This window comes from Hippocampus guttulatus, unplaced genomic scaffold, assembly GCF_054856545.1.
Source record: "Hippocampus guttulatus isolate MCC_2025c unplaced genomic scaffold, RoL_Hgut_1.0 HiC_scaffold_34, whole genome shotgun sequence".
NCBI lineage: Eukaryota > Metazoa > Chordata > Actinopteri > Syngnathiformes > Syngnathidae > Hippocampus > Hippocampus guttulatus.
Genome location: NW_028233893.1, coordinates 197,501 through 205,000, shown reverse-complemented (window position 1 = coordinate 205,000; position 7,500 = coordinate 197,501).

Sequence of the window (7,500 nt, the reverse complement as noted above, 5' to 3'; positions counted from 1 at the left end):
AGGGCCTCTTGGCCGGCCTGAGCGTTTAATAATAGCGGGCCGGCTCATCGAGCGTGCGTGCCCGGGAAAAGGGCCTCTTGGCCGGCCTGAGCGTTTAATAATAGCGGGCCGGCCCCGCGAGCGTGCGTGCCCGGGAAAAAGGCCTCCTTGCAGGCGTGAGAGTTTAATAATAGCGGGCCGGCTCATCGAGCGTGCGTGCCCGGGAAAAGGGCCTCCTTGCAGGCGTGAGAGTTTAATAATAGCGGGCCGGCTCGGCGAGCGTGCGTGCCCGGGAAAAGGGCCTCTTGGCCGGCGTGAGAGTTTAATAATAGCGGGCCGGCCCCGCGAGCGTGCGTGCCCGGGAAAAAGGCCTCCTTGCAGGGGTGAGAGTTTAATAATAGCGGGCCGGCCCGGCGAGCGTGCGTGCCCGGGAAAAAGGCCTCCTTGCAGGCGTGAGCGTTTAATAATAGCGGACCGGCTCTGCGAGCGTGCGTGCCCGGGAAAAGGGCCTCTTGGCCGGCCTGAGCGTTTAATAATAGCGGGCCGGCCCGGCGAGCGTGCGTGCCCGGGAAAAAGGCCTCTTGGCCGGCTTGGGGGATTGAAAAAAAATCCCCCATTCATTTTCAACGGGAGGGGTCGGCGGTACCGCTTGGTGTCCGCCAGACGGCGGTGTGGTAGGCAAATGGCGGGCCTGCACGGCGAGCGTGCGTGCCCGGGAAAAAGGCCTCCTTGCAGGCGTGAGAGTTTAATAATAGCGGGCCGGCCCGGAGAGCGTGCGTGCCCGGGAAAAAGGCCTCTTGGCCGGCGTGAGAGTTTAATAATAGCGGGCCGGCCCGGCGAGCGTGCGTGCCCGGGAAAAAGGCCTCCTTGCAGGCGTGAGTGTTTAATAATAGCGGGCCGGCTCATCGAGCGTGCGTGCCCGGGAAAAGGGCCTCTTGGCCGGCGTGAGAGTTTAATAATAGCGGGCCGGCTCATCGAGCGTGCGTGCCCGGGAAAAAGGCCTCTTGGCCGGCTTGGGGGATTGTAAAAAAAAATCCCCCATTCATTTTCAACGGGAGGGGTCGGCGGTACCGCGTGGTGTCCGCCAGACGGCGGTGTGGTAGGCAAATGGCGGGCCTGCACGGCGAGCGTGCGTGCCCGGGAAAAATGCCTCCTGGCCGGCGTGAGAGTTTAATAATAGCGGGCCGGCTCATCGAGCGTGCGTGCCCGGGAAAAGGGCCTCTTGGCCGGCGTGAGAGTTTAATAATAGCGGGCCGGCTCAGCGAGCGTGCGTGCCCGGGAAAAAGGCCTCCTTGCAGGCGTGAGAGTTTAATAATAGCGGGCCGGCCCGGCGAGCGTGCGTGCCCGGGAAAAAGGCCTCTTGGCCGGCGTGAGAGTTTAATAATAGCGGGCCGGCCCCGCGAGCGTGCGTGCCCGGGAAAAAGGCCTCCTTGCAGGCGTGAGAGTTTAATAATAGCGGGCCGGCTCATCGAGCGTGCGTGCCCGGGAAAAGGGCCTCCTTGCAGGCGTGAGAGTTTAATAATAGCGGGCCGGCTCATCGAGCGTGCGTGCCCGGGAAAAAGGCCTCTTGGCCGGCTTGGGGGATTGAAAAAAAAATCCCCCATTCATTTTCAACGGGAGGGGTCGGCGGTACCGCTTGGTGTCCGCCAGACGGCGGTGTGGTAGGCAAATGGCGGGCCTGCACGGCGAGCGTGCGTGCCCGGGAAAAAGGCCTCCTGGCCGGCGTGAGAGTTTAATAATAGCGGGCCGGCTCTGCGAGCGTGCGTGCCCGGGAAAAAGGCCTCCTTGCAGGCGTGAGAGTTTAATAATAGCGGGCCGGCTCGGCGAGCGTGCGTGCCCGGGAAAAAGGCCTCCTTGCAGGCGTAAGAGTTTAATAATAGCGGGCCGGCTCATCGAGCGTGCGTGCCCGGGAAAAAGGCCTCTTGGCCGGCGTGAGAGTTTAATAATAGCGGGCCGGCCCGGCGAGCGTGCGTGCCCGGGAAAAAGGCCTCCTTGCAGGCGTGAGCGTTTAATAATAGCGGGCCGGCTCATCGAGCGTGCGTGCCCGGGAAAAGGGCCTCTTGGCCGGCGTGAGAGTTTAATAATAGCGGGCCGGCTCATCGAGCGTGCGTGCCCGGGAAAAAGGCCTCTTGGCCGGCTTGGGGGATTGTAAAAAAAAATCCCCCATTCATTTTCAACGGGAGGGGTCGGCGGTACCGCGTGGTGTCCGCCAGACGGCGGTGTGGTAGGCAAATGGCGGGCCTGCACGGCGAGCGTGCGTGCCCGGGAAAAATGCCTCCTGGCCGGCGTGAGAGTTTAATAATAGCGGGCCGGCTCATCGAGCGTGCGTGCCCGGGAAAAAGGCCTCCTTGCAGGCGTGAGAGTTTAATAATAGCGGGCCGGCTCGGCGAGCGTGCGTGCCCGGGAAAAAGGCCTCTTGGCCAGCTTGGGGGATTGAAAAAAAATCCCCCATTCATTTTCAACGGGAGGGGTCGGCGGTACCGCTTGGTGTCCGCCAGACGGCGGTGTGGTAGGCAAATGGCGGGCCTGCACGGCGAGCGTGCGTGCCCGGGAAAAATGCCTCCTGGCCGGCGTGAGAGTTTAATAATAGCGGGCCGGCTCGGCGAGCGTGCGTGCCCGGGAAAAAGGCCTCTTGGCCGGCGTGAGAGTTTAATAATAGCGGGCCGGCTCGGCGAGCGTGCGTGCCCGGGAAAAGGGCCTCTTGGCCGGCGTGAGAGTTTAATAATAGCGGGCCGGCTCAGCGAGCGTGCGTGCCCGGGAAAAAGGCCTCCTTGCAGGCGTGAGAGTTTAATAATAGCGGGCCGGCTCATCGAGCGTGCGTGCCCGGGAAAAGGGCCTCTTGGCCGGCGTGAGAGTTTAATAATAGCGGGCCTGAGAGTTTAATAATAGCGGGCCGGCTCGGCGAGCGTGCGTGCCCGGGAAAAGGGCCTCTTGGCCGGCGTGAGAGTTTAATAATAGCGGGCCGGCTCATCGAGCGTGCGTGCCCGGGAAAAGGGCCTCTTGGCCGGCGTGAGAGTTTAATAATAGCGGGCCGGCCCGGCGAGCGTGCGTGCCCGGGAAAAAGGCCTCCTTGCAGGCGTGAGCGTTTAATAATAGCGGGCCGGCCCGGCGAGCGTGCGTGCCCGGGAAAAAGGCCTCCTTGCAGGCGTGAGAGTTTAATAATAGCGGGCCGGCTCCGCGAGCGTGCGTGGCCGGGAAAAAGGCCTCTTGGCCGGCGTGAGAGTTTAATAATAGCGGGCCGGCTCGGCGAGCGTGCGTGCCCGGGAAAAGGGCCTCTTGGCCGGCGTGAGAGTTTAATAATAGCGGGCCGGCTCATCGAGCGTGCGTGCCCGGGAAAAGGGCCTCTTGGCCGGCGTGAGAGTTTAATAATAGCGGGCCGGCCCGGCGAGCGTGCGTGCCCGGGAAAAAGGCCTCCTTGCAGGCGTGAGAGTTTAATAATAGCGGGCCGGCTCCGCGAGCGTGCGTGGCCGGGAAAAAGGCCTCTTGGCCGGCGTGAGAGTTTAATAATAGCGGGCCGGCTCATCGAGCGTGCGTGCCCGGGAAAAGGGCCTCTTGGCCGGCGTGAGAGTTTAATAATAGCGGGCCGGCTCATCGAGCGTGCGTGCCCGGGAAAAGGGCCTCTTGGCCGGCGTGAGAGTTTAATAATAGCGGGCCGGCCCGGCGAGCGTGCGTGCCCGGGAAAAAGGCCTCCTTGCAGGCGTGAGAGTTTAATAATAGCGGGCCGGCCCGGCGAGCGTGCGTGCCCGGGAAAAAGGCCTCCTTGCAGGCGTGAGAGTTTAATAATAGCGGGCCGGCCCGGCGAGCGTGCGTGCCCGGGAAAAAGGCCTCCTTGCAGGCGTGAGAGTTTAATAATAGCGGGCCGGCCCGGCGAGCGTGCGTGCCCGGGAAAAAGGCCTCCTTGCAGGCGTGAGAGTTTAATAATAGCGGGCCGGCTCCGCGAGCGTGCGTGCCCGGGAAAAAGGCCTCCTTGCAGGCGTGAGAGTTCAATAATAGCGGGCCGGCCCGGCGAGCGTGCGTGCCCGGGAAAAAGGCCTCCTTGCAGGCGTGAGAGTTTAATAATAGCGGGCCGGCCCGGCGAGCGTGCGTGCCCGGGAAAAAGGCCTCTTGGCCGGCGTGAGAGTTTAATAATAGCGGGCCGGCCCCGCGAGCGTGCGTGCCCGGGAAAAAGGCCTCCTTGCAGGGGTGAGAGTTTAATAATAGCGGGCCGGCCCGGCGAGCGTGCGTGCCCGGGAAAAAGGCCTCTTGGCCGGCGTGGGAGATTGAAAAAATTCCCCCATTCATTTTCAATGGCGGGGGTACCAGGGGTAGAGCTGGGGGTACCAGGGGTAAAGAGCGGGCCGGCCCGGCGTGCGAGTTTGGCCGGAAAAGAGGCCTCTTGGTCGGATTGGGAGATTGAAAAAATTCCCCCATTCATTTTCAATGGCGGGGGTACCAGGGGTAGAGCTGGGGGTACCAGGGGTAAAGAGCGGGCCGGCCCGGCGTGCGAGTTTGGCCGGAAAAGAGGCCTCTTGGTCGGATTGGGAGATTGAAAAAATTTCCCCCATTCATTTTCAATGGCGGGGGTACCAGGGGTAGAGCTGGGGGTACCAGGGGTAAAGAGCGGGCCGGCCCGGCGTGCGAGTTTGGCCGGAAAAGAGGCCTCTTGGTCGGATTGGGAGATTGAAAAAATTCCCCCATTCATTTTCAATGGCGGGGGTACCAGGGGTAAAGAGCGGGCCGGCCCAGCGTGCGAGTTTGGCCGGGAAAGGGGCCTCCTGGCCGGCCTGGGGGATTAAAAAAATTCCCCCATTCATTTTCAATGGCGGGGGTACCAGGGGTAGCAGTACCGATTTTGGTCGTTAGGGGCGCTGTAGTAGGTAAACCAGATATGCGGAGTTAGGGGGTCAAGAAGGCGAAAGGCTTAGAAAGTGACCGTTCACCAAAATACTTTCCGAAACGTATATAGGGGGGCATGTGTCGGACCCATTCATTTTCAATGGCGGAGAGCGGGCCGGCCCCGCAGCCGAGTGTGGCCGGCGGAGAGGCGTCTCGGTCGGATGAATGAAGCGTGGAGCCGGCCTCTGACGGCGGAGCTCCGCACTTTCGAATATTTTCTATCTCCCCCTCCGGGCGGTCGACGGCAGTTGGGAAGGCCGCCCGAGAGGCGCCCGGGGCGGATACCTCGGGCGAAAAGCCGGCCTCTGACGGCGGAGCTCCGCACTTTCGAATATTTTCTATTTCCCCCTCCGGGCGGTCGACGGCAGTTGGGAAGGCCGCCCGAGAGGCGCCCGGGGCGGATACCTCGGGCGAAAAGCCGGCCTCTGACGGCGGAGCTCCGCACTTTCGAATATTTTCTATTTCCCCCTCCGGGCGGCCGACGGCAGTTGGGAAGGCCGCCCGAGAGGCGCCCGGGGCGGATACCTCGGGCGAAAAGCCGGCCTCTGACGGCGGAGCTCCGCACTTTCGAATATTTTCTATTTCCCCCTCCGGGCGGCCGACGGCAGTTGGGAAGGCCGCCCGAGAGGCGCCCGGGGCGGATACCTCGGGCGAAAAGCCGGCCTCTGACGGCGGAGCTCCGCACTTTCGAATATTTTCTATTTCCCCCTCCGGGCGGCCGACGGCAGTTGGGAAGGCCGCCCGAGAGGCGCCCGGGGCGGATACCTCGGGCGAAAAGCCGGCCTCTGACGGCGGAGCTCCGCACTTTCGAATATTTTCTATTTCCCCCTCCGGGCGGCCGACGGCAGTTGGGAAGGCCGCCCGAGAGGCGCCCCGGGGCGGATACCTCGGGCGAAAAGCCGGCCTCTGACGGCGGAGCTCCGCACTTTCGAATATTTTCTATTTCCCCCTCCGGGCGGTCGACGGCAGTTGGGAAGGCCGCCCGAGAGGCGCCCGGGGCGGATACCTCGGGCGAAAAGCCGGCCTCTGACGGCGGAGCTCCGCACTTTCGAATATTTTCTATCTCCCCCTCCGGGCGGCCGACGGCAGTTGGGAAGGCCGCCCGAGAGGCGCCCGGGGCGGATACCTCGGGCGAAAAGCCGGCCTCTGACGGCGGAGCTCCGCACTTTCGAATATTTTCTATTTCCCCCTCCGGGCGGCCGACGGCAGTTGGGAAGGCCGCCCGAGAGGCGCCCGGGGCGGATACCTCGGGCGAAAAGCCGGCCTCTGACGGCGGAGCTCCGCACTTTCGAATATTTTCTATTTCCCCCTCCGGGCGGCCGACGGCAGTTGGGAAGGCCGCCCGAGAGGCGCCCGGGGCGGATACCTCGGGCGAAAAGCCGGCCTCTGACGGCGGAGCTCCGCACTTTCGAATATTTTCTATTTCCCCCTCCGGGCGGCCGACGGCAGTTGGGAAGGCCGCCCGAGAGGCGCCCGGGGCGGATACCTCGGGCGAAAAGCCGGCCTCTGACGGCGGAGCTCCGCACTTTCGAATATTTTCTATTTCCCCCTCCGGGCGGCCGACGGCAGTTGGGAAGGCCGCCCGAGAGGCGCCCCGGGGCGGATACCTCGGGCGAAAAGCCGGCCTCTGACGGCGGAGCTCCGCACTTTCGAATATTTTCTATTTCCCCCTCCGGGCGGCCGACGGCAGTTGGGAAGGTCGCCCGAGAGGCGCCCCGGGGCGGATACCCCGGGCGAAAAGCCGGCCTCTGACGGCGGAGCTCCGCACTTTCGAATATTTTCTATTTCCCCCTCCGGGCGGCTGACGGCAGGTGGGAAGGCCGCCCATTCATTTTCAATGGCGGAGGTACCAGGGGTGCCGCTGAGGGTACCAGGGGTGCCGCTGAGGGTACCAGGGGTGCAGCTGAGGGTACCAGGGGTGCCGCTGAGGGTACCAGGGGTGCCGCTGAGGGTACCAGGGGTGCCGATGAGGGTACCAGGGGTACGGCTGAGGGTACCAGGGGTGCCGCTGAGGGTACCAGGGGTGCCGCTGAGGGTACCAGGGGTGCCGCTGAGGGTACCAGGGGTTCGGCTGAGGGTACCAGGGGTACGGCTGAGGGTACCAGGGGTGCCGCTGAGGGTACCAGGGGTGCCGCTGAGGGTACCAGGGGTGCGGCTGAGGGTACCAGGGGTAAGGCTGAGGGTACCAGGGGTGCCGCTGAGGGTACCAGGGGTGCGGCTGAGGGTACCAGGGGTAAGGCTGAGGGTACCAGGGGTGCCGCTGAGGGTACCAGGGGTGCGGCTGAGGGTACCAGGGGTAAGGCTGAGGGTACCAGGGGTAAGGCTGAGGGTACCAGGGGTAAGGCTGAGGGTACCAGGGGTACGGCTGGAGGTACCAGGGGTAAGGCTGGAGGTACCAGGGGTAAGGCTGGAGGTACCAGGGGTAAGGCTGGAGGTACCAGGGGTTAGGCTGGAGGTACCAGGGGTAAGGCTGGGGGTACCAGGGGTAAGGCTGAGGGTACCAGGGGCGAAGCTGGCTGGGGGTACCAGGGGTTGGGCTGAGGGTACCAGGGGTTGGGCTGAGGGTACCAGGGGTAAGGCTGAGGGTACCAGGGGCGAAGCTGGCTGGGGGTACCAGGGGTGTTGCTGAGGGTACCAGGGGTGCCG